General features: G+C 38.7%; 1 long non-coding RNA gene across 3 annotated transcripts in view; it reads left to right on the forward strand.

The window, feature by feature from the left end:
• The window catches only part of CLLU1-AS1 (CLLU1 antisense RNA 1), a 278,212-nt gene that overhangs the window by 77,381 nt on the left and 180,757 nt on the right, over positions 1–20,074 (forward strand). The gene's annotated exons all lie outside the window — the stretch shown is intronic.

Here is a 20,074-nt window from a genome sequence, read left to right on the forward strand (position 1 = left end):
GTAGCTGTTAACTTTTGGGTGGTGGTGTGAGATATTGAGAGCCTGGTTTGAGGACATAGCAATGGAAAGAGTACAGACAGTTGTAAAGGCTAGTGAGCGGAAGAACTAGTAGAGAACTGCGTATTATGCAGAACCATCATAAACCAGGCCTGAGTCTTCCTCTGTCAACCAATCATAGGACACTCCCTCTGAGACCATAGGTGCAGGCTGGAAGAGAGAAGGCAATGTAGCAGGCAGGGGGTCCAAGGGCATTAAGCCAATTCTCATGAGTTACTTGTGCCTTCAGGTCCTGCTTGGGCCCAATCATATATATGGCACTTCCACTTGATGATGAAATGCTGCTGTACACACCCATGTTTATGATGTGGTGGGTCAGACAAACCCCCATTCATGATAGGCAGCTCAGGTTGCAGGGTAACTCAGCCTCAGGGTAACTCACCAACACCTTGTGAGTTCGGGGCATCTACTTTGGCCCTGAGCTATGACATGGGAACTTTATTCTTTGTCTTGTCAATAGTGGCTGTCTTTGTGGTTGTGCAGAGGAGTGATAAGTTTAAAGCAGCTCTTAAGAAAGATCTACTTGGTGTCAACAAAAGCAATGCACTGTAAAGGACCCAAATTGGAAGCAGGATACTATTAAGATATTTTCAGCATAGTCTAGGTGTTGAGGAAGTGTCAGTGAAAATAGGACAGACAATTGTAATGGCCAATTAGTGGAGGAAATAAGATAACTAATAGAGCTTGGTAATTGGAGAGAGTAAGGTGGGGAAAGGAAGAATGAAAGACAAGTACATTGGAAGCTTGGGTGGCTGAAAGAATAAAGTAACTTTAAGAAAAGAACAGAAAGATAAGTAACAAATAAAAGAGAAGAATAAAGAGAGAAGCCAGATAAAAAGGAAAAATCAATTATTTTAATTTTACACTAATATAAGATATTATTATTATTAATGGCACAGCACCTAATTATGTATTTACATGATACCTTACAGTTCACTGGGCACATCCCCAGGTATGACATGTCATTTGTGATGAAGCTAGAATAGTATGCTAGAAAGACATGGTGGTTAGAAGAATGTAAATACAGTTGGAAAGAGAGGGGAGGGATGTAGCAACAATAGCTTAGAAAGTCCTCCATGTGGAAGTATATTGAGCAAATAGCACATAATGATCCATTTCACTCTCTGATTAATTCTTATTTGTGTTACTTAGTTTAAAGTAGTATATCTATAATTGAATCCATGAAATCTTTAATGTTCATTTCTTTTCCTCAATAACTGAGCTGTACTTTGAAATATCAACCAGTGTTTTGAAATAATGCTTCAAATATTTTTATCCTGTTTTACCATACTTTTTCTTTTATATATAATGTATATGTATAATTTCTTATATATGCAATGTGTGTGTGTGTGTGTGTGTGTGTGCATGTATTTCCATTTGAAGATTCAGCAGTATACTGGATCAAAACCAAAACAGGATCTGCTATTGAATGTTTTTATCAGCTAGTGCTGGGGAGAATGATTGGCAAACTGAATTGCAGTGGTATTATTAAAATTCATGAACCGGAGAATTACCAATGTGTAATATTCAAAAATGCAGTGGGTGCTAAGTATCTTTGACACATTCCTTAAAGCTTTAACCATCTTGGGAAAAAAATGTTAGAAGTCTGTCAGAAACATATTGGATTTTCCTAAAGCATATGGTGATGAAATAGTATATCATTTTATGAGAAAATATTGTCATACTGGCTTCCTGGCCCAACATGTCATAGTCATTTTATATTTCTATTTTGTAGTTATCTTTCTTTTGTGCTCTTTATTTTAGGATGAATTGCTTTCCTGGTCTTGGAAGAATAGCATTGTTTCACCCCCTCTCTCTTTCTTTTGGCCATTCCTTTGTTTTTATTCTTCCTCCAAGAGTCTTTTGTTCTCTACAATAGTTTTTATACTGTGTTTCAAGACTGAGAGGTGTGTGCTTTGATCAAATTTTTGTTTTGACGACACTAAGAGCGTTTTTATCTTCCCTTTCTCCACCCCATGGTTTGTGTGTTGCTGCTGTTTCATCCTCTTTCTGAAGTACTTGCTTTCATCCCAGACCTGGCTGGATTGCAAGAATGGAAGTGGTTGTTCTCTAGCTTGCATTTGAAAAAAAAAATCCGTTTTTATTTCAAGAGGGTGATGGAAACACACAAAAAATGTATGCTACTGGGCCCTTTTACCACATTTTCTGTTTGGTCCCCTTGGGCTCTTTCAAAACATTGAGCATGTTCCCAGAATTGGTCAAAACCACATTGCCCATTCGCAGGCGAAGCTGTGGGTTGGCATCCTCTGGGAGTGGCTGGTTGGTAAGCTCAATTTCCAAATTCCTGGAATTGTCATATTAATCTGTATTTTAAGGCAACAAAGGAGAAATGCATCCTTCCCCAATGGCTTTTATTGTCTTAGAGTTTCAGAGACCATGTGGGCATTTTTAGTTGGCTGTGAATTTCAACAGCCAACTATGTATACTCTCAATGTTCAGACCGGGTGAGCTTGGATAAGTTGTTCCTCAACAGAGTTCCCTACCTGAGGCAGCTATGATGCAGCTCATCATATTCCTCTGTAGCACACTTCACCTGGTCTACATCCTGGTTATTGGAGAAAGACTTCTCTTGGACTTGAGGCAAGATGGAAGTGTGAAGTTTCAGTCTGTGCAGGGCAGTTAGAAACAGTGTGTCAGACAAACATTTCCTACAAGCCAATAAATTTCCAGAAGAATGATTTAGCTATGAGCCATCTAAAAATACTATTTAAAAAAATCTATAAGCATTATTTAAAAAATATCATTAGGTGAGCACATTTTAGAGAAGACATTTGAAAATGAAGAGACAAAATAAAATGGTATTCATTCAAACTCACTCCTGACTCACATTGGAAATGTTATTGAATTTTTTTGATTTTAAAGAGATTTCTATAGATGATAGAAACTTGCTATAATGACATAACTTTTTCTCTTTGTAAAAGAAGTTAGCAGAAATGAAAATCTTCCCTGAAACTACCCTCTAGTGCAGGACTGCCACCAAGAATCAAAATCCAGGATGAGAGTCAATTACAGATGGTGTCGTTGAAGTAGGGTGGGCAAGAATGGAAAACATGGGTTTCTTAGAAATGTATACATAAAATGAAAGGGCACTGAGCACAGCTGTGACGAGGACCCTGGCTTGCTTTTCTGTGCTTACCTTCCTCATTTCTTTCCTTTTGCCTTTTCTCCCTCGGCTTCCCTACTTTTTCCATTCAATCTGTTCTCTATGACAATAACCAATGTATCTTTTACTTTGTGGTTTGTTCATTTGGGACCTGAATCACCCTAAAAGTACTTAGATTGACTCATAAATGTCATTGAAATATCTGAAGTATAATACTGTTGGGGCAAAAATTATTTTCTTTCACAAAATTAATTTAAAAATAGTTAAATTCCACCATATCCTTTCATTTTCCATCTTGGAACCACTTTGTTACCTCAGTTATACCCTGCTTAGAAGCCTCCATGTTTCTGCTAGTGCCAGTTCCTCCTTCTAGAATATTATTTATCCCATTTCTCACTCATTGAAATCCTTCCTATTGGTTGAAGCCTAACTCAAATCTCACTTCTTCTGGAAGGCCTTCTTTCAACAGATATTTATAGAGGGCCTTCTTCATGCCAAGTAATATTCTAAGGGCTGGGGACATGCGGTGAACAAGGTAGGCAAAGTCCCTGCTCACATGGAATTTACGTTCTGAGAGTTGGAGATAGCCATTGTTAAATAACAAAAAAAGTAGATATATAACATGTCAGGTGTTATAACCACAATAAGGTAAACTAAAGGAGAGTCATGGGCTCAAAAGTGATGGGGGAGATCAGAGGGAAGAATATATTTATTCTTTATTTTGTGCTTTGATAACATGTAATCCTGTGTTAAAAACTACATACCTTTTCATACATGAGGAAATGACATAAATGTCTTATGTGTTGTAAGCTACGTGTAGACATGAAGTTATGTAGCTTTGCATTCACCAGTGCCTTGTATACAATAGGCATATAATCAATGAGAATGAAATGACATCAGCAACAGATAGGAAGTTGAGGCTTTATCCACAGCACCATCAATACATGTTGGTGTCTTTTGCTGAAAGTCATGTCAAGAAGTGGAAAAAGCGTATCTTGTCAATTAACTGGGGAGCAGGAAATGATGATGAAGGCCAGAAATCAATCTTTCAAGGCTGGAAGTGTATCAGTGGCAGAGGTTAGAGGAACTGATCTAAAGAGGTAGGCACACAACTGAGCATGTGCTGGGAAGGATAAAGGATGAGGAAGAGGAGAGCCTGGTGGCCACATCAGTGGACCATAATAGGCATCATTGTTGATGCTAAACTAGTAAAGATCCCTCCTTCTCAGCCCCCTCCAAATAATTCTCCAACCAGCTGAGTGTTCAAAAATTCAATTCAACTCTGACACCAGACTTGTGATTGGTGTGTAAAGTGTGGTCAGTCTTATGGAACTGAGCCTTTTAACTTGTGGAATCTAACACTAACTCCAGGGGTTTTGAATACCACACTGAATTTTTAGCTTCTATTAGGTACCCTTTATTTTACTGCATTCATTGTCTTACATGGAATTCAATGTTAAACACCATTTCCTATTAATTAAGCATCTTTTTAAAATAAACTTTTGATAAGAGTGCTAGCAAGACCAGAGAGCCAGGAAGACCAGAAGATCAGTATTTTAGCTGTTTCCAGAAGTGTTAGCATGGGGTAGTAAGGCAGTGAGAGGTAGGCCAACAATGGGAGTATTCTGTGTAACTAATTACTAAGAAATTTGTGATAGGGTGTAGCACCACAGATATTAGAAACAGCTTTTCACATGAACAGGACATATGTAGAATTTACAATGTACCATGCACTATTCTAAGTGCTTACTTATGTTAACCCAACCTATAAGCTAGGTTTTTTGTCATGTCTACTTTACAAAAGGAGAAAAAAGGAATGGAGAGATCAGGAACTTGGCCAAGGTCAGTTGGCTCTACATGGGGTGCCCAGATTAAAGTCTCAGCCCTTGACCAGGCTGTTAACCCCCACATGATGCAGAGGCAGTGTTGTGGTAATGATGAAGAGAGTTCTTAGGCACTATCTCTTACCTTTTGGTTTAGGGGATAGCAACACTGATTCATTTCTTGTGCTCATCCCACTGGAATTTTATCTAGACTATCAAACAAACAATCACCTGATGTCTTGCCTAAGTCTTGCACTTTACAGTGTATAGCTGCTTCCATCAACAGTCTCTGACCTTGATTTTTATGACTACCTTGCAACATAGTTTTATTACCTCTGGCCTTCAGATAAGGCAAGGGAGGTCCTGTGTGGTCATTCCCAGCAAGTGGGGCAGAGCCAGGCACATTCGGTGGGCTGTAGACTCCAATTTCCTGTGCTCTTGTCTTGTTTGAGCAACTTCATGAATTTATGAATTTGCCAGTTATGAGCCTAGGTAACATGTTACCTTCTAACTTCAAAACAAGCCAGATTCTTCCATCATAATCCATCTTGGAGCTATGTTTAGGGATGTTCTGAAACCTGTAGTAATCCTGTCTTCCTCTAGTGTCCTCCTGGTCTTTCAGATTGACAGTTATGCTGGGAGAATAATCATCTATTTATGAAACTTTTTAAAAATGAGAATTGTTTTTTGTATTTTAAGAAAGCCAATTAGTGCCCTCCCCCTCCGCTTTTTTTCCTGGTATCAGTGTTTGGTTCCTTTAAATATAAATGAAAAAAAGCTAAAATAAATTCCGATATTTTAAGTGAATAAGTATGGTCTTAATTAAAAAATTTATATCTACTACTAGCAAACTGAAGAAGCTTTAAAAATGACTCAAAAGCTATTTATTTTCTCTCTCTCTCTCTCTCTTATTTTGTGCATGCTCATGAGGAGTGGATAAGGCATAGGAAACCTAAGTGATTTATTCAGGTTTTACTGAGTTGGCAATAAAAATCTGGGTCTGGAGAGCTAGGCTGAGAAAAGCCACACACTTTTATCTGCTTTTTTTTTTTTTTTTTTTTACTTCACGTGAATTCTCTACTAGTTCATAAAGTTGCTAGCATAGCTCTTAAAAAGTCTCACTCATGAAATGAGGTATTGATTCTTTGGTTTTTTAAATTTTTCTTCTCAAGACTCAGATTTCCTTTTACTTCCACAGTTGGAAAAGGAAGAAATAAACTTCTGGAATCAAATACTTAAATGATGTAGAAAAGCAAAGACTGCAAACCAAGAAAGCGAATATATACCAGCTTTAAATGTGACCTGATTATTATATTAATTTGCATGGAAAAAAGCTAGTCTCCTTGTATTCTGAAAACACTATGTTATATATGATTGATGACAAAGGATATATATTTTTTCCGAGTCAAAATGACTCATGGCCTTTAGGTTGATAGTATCAGAAACTTAACTGCTTATGTAGGTTGCTGAGTTAGGGAAGAGCATGAAGTGGGTCATGTCTAAGAGATCGTGGAGATTTGCCTGAACTGGAGACTTGGACAGCGCATACACCATCCAAAGGCTGTCTGGCTTTATTGCTCCAGCTAATTTCTACCAAGTGGAAATTTGGTACCGGGATGGCTTGATTGCCAACCGGGGCACCTAGATTTGCATGTGAAAGCCCCCAAATTATAGGTTGATATCCACTTCAAGAGTTGGTGTCTGGCCATCAGAGCACACATAGTGACTTGGAAATGGCTGGGTTTTGCCTGTAAGATAGAGGAGATCCCTGCACATTTTTTATCATTTAATTTTATTTCAAAATCAGAAAGGACAGCAATGACACTCTGAGAACATGGGAACAGCCAATGAGCATGATTCTTCCAAGGAAGTTGTCTGTACTCAAAGATGAAAAGGAACACCATTTCAGAAGGAAGTTATAGGAAGGCACTTTATTCTTTAAGTACGCAGTAACGGTGTTTGGGAAGGACAGAAAAGAGCAGACTAGAGAAGCAAGTGGAAATGGGTAAAATCCTGTTCATCTTTCAAGACCATCTCTTTTTTGAGATAAAGTTTCACTCTTGTTGTCCAGGCTGGAGTGCAAATAGTGCAATCTCGGTTCAGTGCAATCTCCACCTCCTGGGTTCATGCAATTCTCTTGCCTTAGCCTCCCAAGTAGCTGGGATTACAGGCACCTGCCACCTTGTCTGGCTAATTTTTGTATTTTTAGTAGAGGTGAGGTTTCACCATGTTGGCCAGGCTGGTCTCGAACTCCTGACCTCAGATGATCCGCCTGCCTCGGCCTCCCAAAGTGCTGGGATTACAGGCATGAGCCATCGCACCCAGCCTCAAGGGCATTCTTTTTTTTTTTTTTTTTTTTTTTTTTTTTTTTTTTTTTTTTTTTTTTTTGAGACGGAGTCTCGCTCTTGTTACCCAGGCTGGAGTGCAATGGCGCGATCTCGGCTCACCGCAACCTCCGCCTCCTGGGTTCAGGCAATTCTCCTGCCTCAGCCTCCTGAGTAGCTGGGATTACAGGCACGCACCACCGTGCCCAGCTAATTTTTTTGTATTAGTAGAGACGGGGTTTCACAATGTTGACCAGGATGGTCTCGATCTCTCGACCTCGTGATCCACCCGCCTCGGCCTCCCAAAGTGCTGGGATTACAGGCTTGAGCCACCGCGCCCGGCCTCAAGGGCATTCTTAAACACCACTTGCTCCACAGCCCATTTGCTTTAAAGTCATATGACATCTATGCTTTATAGAGTCCACCATAGCTTTATAGAGTACTGAAACAAATGTTTATACTCAGAGTGATACTCAAGACATTTAACGGTACCAGCAGCATCAGCATCATCCGAGTGCTTATGAGAAATGCAGAATCCCAGGTCCCACTGCACACTTGTGGAATAAAAATCTACATCTTAGCAGTCTCCAAGTGATTAATACACACATTACAGGTTAAGAAGCACTGTCCCGGAACACTTTTGTAGCTCACTTTGTCATCATCTACCATAATCTTGCATCAAAATTACTAAGCAATTCTTTGTCATTCCTAGTAGACTATTAGTTTGTCTGCCATATTAAAAAAAAGTCCTACTAATGCGTTTAGCATCTTGGCCTGGTACGGATTAAAAACTTTGTATTGAATTGAATTAAAAATGATTTTAGGGCGAGATGTGATGACTTATGCCTGTAATCCCAGCACTTCGGGAGGCAGAGGCGGGCAGATCACTTGAGGTCAGGAGTTCAAGATCTGCCTGGCCAACATAGTGAAACCTCATCTCTACTAAAAAATACATAAAAATTAGCCGGATGTGGTGGCACATGCCTGTAATTTCAGCTACTTGGGAGGCTGAAGCATGAGAATCGCTTGAACCCAGGAGGCAGAGGCTACCATGAGCTGAGATGGCACCACTGCACTCCAGCCTAGGTGATGAAGTGAGACTCTGTCTCAAAAAAGAAAGAAAAAAAATTTTAAAAAATAATAATGACTATAGTTACAATCAGAGTGGCTAACATTTATTGGGCACTTTCTATGTATTTTACAAATATTTTATGTTTGTATTTTACAAACATAAATATAATAGTTTCTACCTTCTAAGTTATTATGAGGACTAAATAAAATACATTTATGTTACAGATGAGGGGTTTGGGGGTGAAAAAGGTTAAGTAACTTGTGCCAGACGTGAAGGGGCAGAGAGGAGTCTCAGCTTTGATGCCACTCCAAGGCTTGAAATATTATCAGACTTGGATTGGCAGGTGGGAATGAAGAAAATAAGAGAAGAAGATTGGAAGAAAATTATTTCAGGCTTGTAAGCCTAGGAGACTAGAAGAAGGATGTTTTATTCTTGATGATATTGGAGTACTCATCAATAGCGTCTTCGGGATCTTGTCCCAGAGATAAAATGTTTCTTTTTACAATAGGGAATAGCTGCTGGTTAACATGCATCCTTGACCAGAAGATGGAGCACTTTAGTCTCCATGGTTTATTGATTCATCTGCCTGGAGATGAAAGGGCAAGAAAGAACATTTTTTTTTTTTTTTTTTTTGCTTGTGACAGTCATTTTGCTTTTTCTCCTAAAGAAGGAAAAGGAATTAAGAACTCAGCTAAATGTAGGAAGGATGATTGAGAATGGGGAGAGGAAAAAGAGAGGAAAATGTCACTTGGTTTTTCAGACCCTTCCAGCAGGAAGCAAAGAACTCGATATATTCCATGACACAGGAAGCCCTAGTCACAATTTAATGGGACCACCAGACAGTACTATTATGGGGGTGATAGGCAGTATATAATTATTTTTAATGTGCGTGTATGTTTCGGGCTTGAAATGTACCATAGTGCTGTCAAATACTAAAGAAGGATAGATAAAATGAACAGTTCCCTCTGTGGAGTGGGACAGAAACCAGCCTAAGTATCCCACTAGGGGATAAAAAAGTGAAATGAAGAGCTTAATAAAATTAGGGCTGTGGAAGGGAAAGAGGAAGTCTCTCTTAATAAGCAAGCTTTGAAATATTTTAAATTGCTGTTAGGAAATGTATGAGACTATTCACAAAATACTCACATGGAAAGAATTGTCTCAAGCTACATTTCCATCTTGTTTTAAGAACGAGGTGGTGAATACTGAGGAATCTTTTGCCATCTTCTAACAGTTAGCTTCAGGAGATATTTATTTAATTAAATGTATGGTAAATAAAACAAACAAACTAAACATATTGATGCTCATTCTGTAACTATATATACCATTACCTCTATAATATAGAGAACCCTTCTAACAACATCCCTGAAGAATATTATCTGCACAATATGAGAATCTGTTAGTGTTAGGTTAATTGGAAAAAAAAACCACTTTTATACATATATTGTCAAAAGTAGATGAACAGGTCTCTTGAGTAATTTCTTAGATTTCAGGATTAATTAATGTCTTACAATAATTTATTAAAAACCCATATGGCATTGCACATCTAAACTTCCATAATTATCTCTTCGGGGATAATAATACATTTTTCCATTTAAGTCTTTTCTTTGGTTGATTAGGTAACTGAAACGAGTGTTTCACCTATAAGAACTTAGCCTAACTGTACACTAAATTCTGTTTCAGCATGAAATTCAGAAATTTGTAATTGGGGATTTAGAACAATTTAAATCATATAATTTTTTTGACTTTGGGTTTTATATTTTATTAAATGAAAGCTAAATAAAACTTAGCATGCTGTCAAGTATTAACTATAAAAGTGTTTACACATGTGAAATACTGAAGGCTAGTAGAATCCTCTTTCTACTAAAGTGACCTCTATAATAGCTTTGTATTTTTCTAGTTGGCACATGAGTTGAAAGACTCTAGCTGTCTAGCCTTGAATTGAGACTGACCCCAATTGTGGAGAAAATATCAATCAGTCTCAAAATCCAGAAAGCCTTCATGCTTGAAAGAACTCTCTATTCCCAGTGAGAATGCCTGTCTCATGGAAGGGGCTGCCTCCTGGTGGTTAGGAGTTTAACCTCTGGAAACCAGCTTCAGATTACAGTTTTGTGACCTGCAGTTATGTGACCTACAGCAAATTACAGAAACTTTCTGTGCCTCGATTTTTCTGTTTGTAAAGGAATGATAACTAATAACATCTACATTGTAAGAAAACTCCATGGATTAAATAAAATAATGTGGGTATAGGACTTGGGACAATGCTCTTTCCCAAACAAATGTCCCTAACAGTTGCCTATTTTATTATTAAAAGCAGTAGAATAAAACCCACTGTCTTCACTTAGCCATTAAATAAGTCAACTTGAATTAATTGTTACCATTTAATTTTATTCTTAAAATAAAATTTCCTATTTGTAACACAAGCAAAACACAATAATTATAAATTATAAATACACATAAAATATTCAAAGTCTTATCCAGAGAAGATCTATGACACTGATACACATGCAGCTCTTTTCATTCCATTCCTATACATATATCTCTATGATGCAAAAAAAATCACATTTAAACCAAAATAGTATTGAAAACTTCATACATGTTTGTGTAATTCCTTCATTGCTGACTTTGCCACTCAATAAGCTACATGACCTCAAGCAAATTACTGATCTCTTTCATGTGTTAGGTTTTTTGTTGCAAAGAGCTCCACCAAAGTATTGTGAGAAATAAGACTTTATGTAAGATGTAGTGTACTTTATTACAGAAATCACTGTATAGGATATATCTTTTTTTAATTTAGTTTAAAAAAAATTTTACATGAAGTTCTGGGATACATGGACATATCTTTTAAGGATTCAATTTTAAGGAACTTTTCACTGGTAAGAAGTCAGAATCTGGTAAGAAGTGCAGATCTACTATTATTACCACTCCTCTCTCTGCCACCTCCATTTGCCAGGCCTTTAATTCACACGTCCAGTGTTGGCTCTGAATTGTAGGTGATTTGTTATCGAAGGCTGGCTTCAGCTGAGACAAAATGTACCCACAGGAAGATTATTTTCCATGATAGGATGTAATCAGATTGGGAGTAAGAACTGTATTTTATACTGGTTCATATTTCCTATATATCCACATACTATGCTTTGAATGTTAAAATTTGATGAATTTTGAAAGAATGCTAGAATAGTCTATAAAATAAGATTTGCCAACTCAGAAAAAAACATAGCTTATGTCCTAGGTGGGTAACTCACGTACTTGTACTTTAGAAGAGGCAACTGAATGAGCTAAAAAAATTTTTTATGTAACGTTACCTAAAGTATATTAGAAATATTTTTGGGTTTGCTTTTATGCCCTTATAGGATTAAGTATCATTTCATCAGGTTAGCATTTGCTGTTTGCTGTTTGTCTATGTGAAGGCGAAAGATGAAAGTTACACCCTAAAACTGCAGTCTGCAATCTTTGTGGCACCAGGGACTGGTTTAGTGGAAGACAATTTTTCCAGAGACCAGGAGAGCAGGGGATGGTTTTGGGATGATTCGAGCACGTTACATTTGTTGTTTACTTTATTTCTATTATTATTACATTTAATGACATAATTATGCAACTCACCATAAGGTAGAATCAGTGGGAGCCCTGAGCTCATATTCCTGCAACTAGATGGTCCTATCTTGGGGTGCTGGGAGATAGTGACAGATCATCAGGTATTAGATTCTCATAAGGAGTGTGCAACCTAGATCCTGTGCATATGGGCAGTGCACAATAGGGTACGTGCTCCTATGACAATCTAATGACACTGCTAATTGCTCTTGCTGATGGAAAAGAAGCTCAGGCCATAATGCAAGCAATGAGGAGTAGCTGTATATACAGATGAAGCTTAACTTGCTCACCTGTTGTTCACCTCCTGCTGTGCCACCCAGTTCCTAACAGGCCATAGACTGGTACCAGTCTGTGGCCCAGGGGTGGGGATCTCTGCCCTAAAACACTGATGTCTCTCCAGTGATGATTATAACAAAAATCACCCATTACAACTTTATAATTAAAGCCCTTGATGAAATACACATATCAAATGCTTTTTTGGGAGAAGTCCTGCTTTCTGCATTTCCCCTTTTTGAAAGATTAATTTATTTAACTGAAACTGATGGCGGGAAGGAAATGTACACAGGCTTGAAATTTTGTTTGGAAGCAATTACATTCTGTCCTTCCCAAAATATAGATTGTGTAATGAATGGGGAACTTGGCTAGAGCAAGATTGTTGACAAAATGTAGCTAGACAATTTGAGCTATTTTTAGTTATTATTCTGGTTATACTTAATAACATTTAACATGAACATTTACTATGATGAAAGTTATTCTTTCAGGATATAATGAAGAAATGCTTGGCATTAATTTTGTAAAAATATCCAAAAGTTTTTGCAAAAAAACCCAACCCCACAAACAAAAAACAAAACAACCTTATATTGAGAGGAGATAAATATTCTCATTGACTTTAAGGGGAGGGTGTGGAATTGTGTTAGGATATGTTACACTTTACTTAAAAAAAATCATTACATGTAAAACGTATTCTGAAGAAGTAGAATCTTATTTGTAAAACATTTTAACACAATTTTTCTTCTTTCAATTGTATCTTGTCACTGAAAGTGGCCTAATACAATTTTGTCTGGTAGAGAAAATTAGGGGAATTGCTTTAATAAATAAAAATGATTTTTAATTAACATTGTTGATCAAATGAGCCCTTCTAAAGCTCTTGAAGGTGCTTGAAAAACAGCTTCCTCTCCTCAGTAGGTTGTTTCAGTTATGATCTATCATCATTTTTTCCTTCATTGGTAGTAAAGGACAGTTTGAGTTTTGTTCATGTCAAGCGTCACACATCTCAGATGAGTAAGTATGGAGTGATGAGGTGGGAAACATGAAAAGATCTTTGCTGTAACATTTCAGTGTCTGGTGACTCAGATGCTGAATAGATTTCCCATAAGTAAATGTTTCACCCAAATCAAAGAGAGTAGGTGCTCCATCTCTGGCTCATGCTTCCCTGTACTCGGAGTTTAAGCTTCCATTCTGTCCTAGCCTGCTTTGAAAAACCTGAGTGCCTTGAACTTCCAGTGAATCAGCTCCTCTGGGACCCTGGTGTGTGCTCAGAATCTCATTAGATGGAGCAAACTCAGAATCTAAGCAACTACCTTTGAGTTTTCTATAGTACTGCAAATCCAAATGTTGCTTGGCAGTCCAGTTCATGAAACCTCTAAGAAATGGAAGGTCAGAGGCTGCTGTTTTCCTGTAGGGACATGACTGGTTCAGCAAAGGGGGGGCAGGCCTGGACAGGGTAGTGAGACCCATCAACAGAACCATCCATGAGAAGGCCAGTAAGGAGCTCCATAACTGCCTCCCACTGTTCCTTTCTTAGATTAGATTTGCAGGATGTGTGAGTATGTGAGCCCATGCATGCACATGTGTTCAATTTATTCTTCTGTCAAAACCCCACATATGCAAGTCTTATAATAGTAAAAATAACAAAATGATACATTTACAAGAATTGTAATAAAACAAATCCCCAGCCTCAACTTACCCCATTCCATCTCCTTTTGCTCCTTGACTCAGAAGTAACTGTTTACAAATCTTTCATTTTTATTCTGGTGTGTATTTTTATTTCTCAATAATGTGTTTCTACAAATATTTGAGTTTTTAATTTTAGATACTATCTATTGACTATCTACAAATCTTTCAAATATAGCTCATTTGATTAAATCATTTTTATTGTTTACCATGGCTCATAGCTGAGCCACCTAGTGTACTCATTACATCATCTTCTACAATTTTTTCCCCTTGATGTTAATATTGTCTCAGTTTTTTTTTATTGCTTTTTATTCTTTGATAGATGTCTTGTAATATATAACATATATTTAGCAAGTACTACATACCAAATGTTTTAAGCAATTTATAGGTAAAAGGTTAAGGAACAGAAGGTGGGACATATTATGCCCCAGCTTAAAAGGGCAAAGTCCAAATTCCTGGCTATGCTACACAAGATCTAGCCCTTGGCTATTCCCATAGCCTGACTCCTTGCCTTTTCCTTCTCTCTATCTTGCATTCCAGGTTCTTGGACTTTTTTAAATGCTAGAATTTACAAGCCCTTTCTTATTCCTTGGCCCTTCACCAGCCTCCTGTTTTCTCAATCGCTTTTCTACCCCATTTATTTGCCTCTTACCCATCCTTTGGTGCCAATCTTTCCCATCTCCTAAAATCTGTTCAGTTGTCCTGCAACGTGCTCCTGTCACACTATGTTCTTCCCACTTATCACTCTTTATGCTTATTACTTGCTGAACCATAAATTCTGTGAAGATGAGGTTTAGCTGGTCTTGTTCCCTGAGAGAGCCCCAGTGTTTGGCACATAGTAGGCTGTTTATATATTTTAGTTGTTATATGATTGAGTCTGCAAGGAGAATGACAATGATGCAAATCTACATGAAAACATTCCAATGACTCAGGCTGAGAAAATTCTATTTAAGGCAATAAATTATTCTCGCACGTGAAGTAATTCCCATTTCTTTATAAATTGCCTAATCTTAAACTTGCTAAGACTTGTAACTATAGAACAATAGACAATGTGGCTTTATAGACTGGGCAACCTGAGTCAAAGAGTCCAGCTCTTAGATTTTGCAAATGACCCTGGGCAGCTTTGAAACAGTTGATTAACATCTTGGAGTGCTGACATGGTGGGCCCTGGTTTCGCTAACCTTCCAACTTTGGTACACACATGGGGGCGTAATGTGACAAAAGCGGTGGTCCTCTGACCAGAGAAATCAGAGATACCCATCAGGATTCTTCCCTCAGGGAGCATACAGTCTAGTAAGGAAAGCAGACCATCAGTAGGTAAGCACATACATAAGTATGCACTTGTATATTGGAAAAAATGGTGTCAACTGGAGACCAAGTGATGATGGATAATAAAGAAGAAGCCCTATATAAATGGTCAGGGAAGGAGGGTGATATATTTGGCTCTGTGTTCCCACCCAAATATCATCTCAAATCGTAATCCCCATGTGTCAAAGGAGGGACTTGTTGGTGAAGTGGTTACATTGTCTGGGGTATAAACCTGGGGTTCATCGTCATATGCCAGGAAAATTTAGGACATGAACACACATGAGGAGTTTAGGAGTGAAGGTTTAGTAGGTAGAAAGAAGAGAAAGAGAAATAGCTTCCTCTATAGAGGAAGTGGTCTCCAAACAGAGAGGACTGGCTGGTGGCAAATGCACCAAGTTTTATAGTCCATTTGAGGATGCGGTATCTGATTTATGCAGGGCTCACAGATTAGTTAGATCAGGTATGATGTTTACATAGTGTGTGGAAGGCTGGTCACCCAACCCTAATCTTCTTATGCAAATGGGCTTTCCAGTTGATTAGTGCCATCGTGTCTGCTTGTTACAATACACGTGGCTGGTAGAGAAGGGAAGATGGAGCCGCCATTTTGAAAATGTCTAGTCCTTAGTTTCTGCTGGCATTCACCCATGCAATTCACCTAGCTTGCAGGCTGCTCTTTGTTAGAAAATGATTTGGGGCTGCTTTAAAAAAAAAAAAAAAAAAAGCCTTACTGAGTACTCCTATGCCCTTGCTATCTGCCTAAATAATCCCTTCTTAACTCCTATATCAGTGGGAGGTTGTTAAATCATATGGGCAGTATGCCCCATGCTGTTCTCATGATAGTGAGTGAGTTCTCATGAGATTTGATTGTTTTAAAGTGTTACCATTCTCCCCTTGCTCTCTTTCTCTCTCTCCTGCTGCCATGTAAGATATACCTTGCTTTTTTTTTGCCTTCTGACATGATTGTAAGTTTCCTGAGGCCTGCTAAGCCTGCTGAACAGTCAATTAAATCTCTTTTCTTTAAAAAGTGCCCAGTCTTAGGTAGTTCTTTACAGCAGTGTGAAAGGGGACTAATGCAGAAAATTGGTACTGGGAGTGGGGCACTGCTATAAAGATACCTGAAAATGTGGAAGCATCTTTGGAACTGGGTAATGGGCAGAGGTTGGAACAGTTTGGAGGGCTCAGAAGAAGACAGATGTGGGAAAGTTTGGAACTTCCTAGAGGCTTACTGAATGAATTTGACCAAAATGCTGATAGCGCTATGGACAATGAAGTCCATGCTGAGGTGATCTCAGATGGAGATGAGAAACTTACTGGAAACTGGATTAAATGTCACTCTTGCTATGCTTCAGTAAAGAGACTGGTGGCATTTTGCCCCTGCTCTAGAGATCTGTGGAACTTTAAACTTGAGAGAGATAACTTAGGATATCTTGGAGAAGAAATTTTAAGCAGCAAAGCATTCAAGATGTAACCTGGCTGTTTCTGAAAGCATATAGGCATATGCGTTCACAAAGTGGTCTGAAATTGGAACTTATTTTTAAAACGGAAGCAGAGCATAAAAGTTTGGAAAATGTGTAGCTGGACAATATGACAGAAAAATTAAAAAAAACATTTTCTGGGGAAAAATTAAAGCTGCCTGTAGAAATTTGCATAAGTAAAGGGAAGTCAAATGTTAATATCTAAGACAATGGAGAAAATGTCTCCAGGGCATTTCAGAGATCTTCATAGCAGCCCCTCCCATCATAGGCCTGGAGGCCTAGGAAGAAATGACTTCATGGACTGGGCCAGGACCCTGCTGCTCTGTGCAGCATTAGGACATGGCAACCTGCATCCCAGCTGCTCCAGCTCCAGCTGCAGCTAAAAGGGGCCAAGGTACAGCTTGGGCCATTGGTTCAGAGGATGCAAACCCCAAGCCTTGGTGGGTTCTATATGGTGTTGGGCCTGCAGATGCACAAAGGTTAGGAGTTGAATCTTGGCAGCCTTTGCCTAGATATCAGAGGATGTATGGAAATGCCTGAGTGTCCAGGCAGAAGTCTACTGCAGGGGTGGAGCCCTTATGGAGAACCTCAACAAGGGCAATGCAGAGGGGAAATGTGAGGTTGGAGCTCCCACACAGAGTCCCCACTAGGGCACTGCCTAGTGGAGCTTTGAGAAGAGGACCACCATCTTCCAGGCCACAGAATTGTAGATCTACTGACAGCTTGCATCATGCACCTGGAAAAGCAACAAGCACTCAATGCCAGCCTGTAAAAGCAGCTTTAGGGGCTGTACTCTGCAGAGCCACAGGGATGGAACTTCCCAAGGCCATGGGAGCCCATCCCTTGTGTTAGTGTGGCCTGGATGTGAGACATAGAGTCAAAGGAGATATTGGAGCTTTAATATTAAACAGCTGCCCTGCTGCGTTTCAGACTTTGTTTTGGCCAATTTCTCCCATTTGAAATGGGAGAATTTACCCAATGCCTCTACCCCATTGTAGCTAGGAAGTAACTAACTTGTTTTTGATTTTATTGGCTGCTAGGTAAAATGAACTTCCCTTGTTTCAGATGAGACTTTGAATTTAGACTTTTGTGTTAATGCTGGAATGAGTAATGAGTTAAGACTCTGGGGGATTGTTGGGAAGGCATGATTATGTTTTGAAATGTGAGAAGGACATCATATTTTGGAGGGACCAAGGGTAGAATGATATGGTTTATCTCTATGTCCTCACCCAAATCTCATCTCAAATTGTAATCCCCCCATGCTGAAGGAGGGACCTGGTGATAGGTAACTGGATCATGGGGGTGGTTTCCTCCTCACTGTTCTCATAATAGTTAGTGAGTTCTCAGGAGATCTGATGGTTTTAAAGTGTGGCACTTCCCCCCTTGCTCTCTGTCTCTTCTCCCACCATGTAAGATGTGCCTGGCTTCCCCTTTGCCTTCTGCCATGATTGTAAGTTTCATGAGGCCTCCCCAGCCATGTAGAACCATGAGTCAATTAAACCTATTTTCTTTATAAATTACCCAGTCTAAGGTAGTTCTTTATAGCAGTATGAAAATGGACAAATACAGAGAGTATTAGAAAGTGTCATTTATAAGTAAAAAGTCAGAGACAGAGTATTCCCAACTAAGGGAAGAGCAAGTACAGTCTTAGGACAGGTGTGGTTACGGTAGTTATGACCCTAAAAATGCATGATTCTGTCTAAGATCCAAAAGGAACCCACTGTGGTTGGAACTGAGGAAGAAAAGGCAGGTAGGCTCAAAATGAAGTTTGAGAAGTAAGCAAAGCCCTCATTATTTTGAGTGATGAAGCCAGAGTTGCCTAACCTGTGGTCTGCATATGGGTTGGTTTGCAACCTGTGGCTTTCTGTCTGAGGTGAAAAAGGAGCTTGTACAGGCATAAATCAACTATTTCACCTAGAACACCTTTTTAGCTGAGCTTATGGACAGACACACCCACAAATATTTCATCCTCTCAATGAAAGAATAAGTGTACTGATTTACACTTGTATTCTGATGTAAGCTCTTTACCTTGTTGTAGACTGACACTTTGAGCATACAGTGGAAGAAAACACAGAGAGTGAAATGGGAATCAGACAGGAGAAGAGATCCATCAGGAACAATAGTGTGGGAAAGATATGAGAAACAGCTGGATCAAGATGGCAGAAATGGAAATGGAAGATTAGTGGACAGATTGTGGTACATTTTCAAGGTAGAATCTGTAGAATTTTTTTTTCAGAGAGTAGGGTATAGGGAGTTCAGAGAGCAATTCAAGCTTTACGGCTAGATTTCTGCCCTGAACAATTTTGTAAATGTTCACATCATTGATTGAGATGATAACGGTGGAAACAATGAATGAATTAAGGATCTGGGATGTGTTGTGCATGGGTATAAGTTGTAGGAGTTATTATAGTGGGGTTTTAAATAATAGGAGCCTTTATGAAGAGATCTGTAAGGAGAAATTTTTTAACTCTCCAAATTTACAAGTACTGGTCTGTAATATATAGTCTGCATTTTTGTTTTAATCATAAAATTAAAAAAAAGAGAAAGAAAATCCCCCACATTGTATTTCAGATATCAACATGGGGATGGGTTAGACTCGTTCATCAGCTAAGGGATCTTTTCACCATGAGTGACTCAGCTATGTGACTAAGCCAAGTTGTATAGCTATCATGACCTTGATGGGTATTTCTGAATGGTTGAAATTATAAATGTTAAATCCATAAATACTTAGTATATGCTCAGGGTGGAGAATAATTTTCATCTTAAGTGTCAACTCTGATGAATTCTTTTTTGCAGATGCTCTAAAAACTGTGTTGAGGCTGCTTCTAGATTTAGTGAAGAGTGCTGTCATCAATTTTCAGTGTTTACCTTAGGTGTAGGAGGGAACTGAGGCAACAAGCAAGTATTTGCTCATTGTCTGCTTCATTCTGGTATAGAGAATGCATCAGAGAGATGCCTCAACATGTCTGGCACTGTGCATATAATTTCCAACACTGCAAAATGGAACAAGCACCAAACTTTGAAGGGGCGGTCTAGGTGATTAAAAAGTTAGATCGGCTTTCAAAAGCTGAAAAACAATGTTGTCAGTATTTCTCCCTCACCATGATATTTGAACCAAAGCTGTCTGATAACAAATGAAAAGCTTTCTGGGATGTCAGTGTGATTTCTTTCTGGGATCCATTAGGTATAGAAAAACAGCCCAATTAAGACTGGGCAAATTCCACAGGTCTGGCTGGGCCAATTGCCATGGAATCAGATGATATGGCTGTATTCAGAGATATGGTGGACCATTCTCAATTTCCCTTATCTTATTCTATGCACAAAGATGGTTTGCTTTCTATTTACTCACT

The sequence above is a fragment of the Aotus nancymaae genome, unplaced genomic scaffold, assembly GCF_030222135.1.
Source record: "Aotus nancymaae isolate 86718 unplaced genomic scaffold, 86718_ANA_hifiasm-v0.15.2.pri h1tg000016l, whole genome shotgun sequence".
Lineage (NCBI taxonomy): Eukaryota > Metazoa > Chordata > Mammalia > Primates > Aotidae > Aotus > Aotus nancymaae.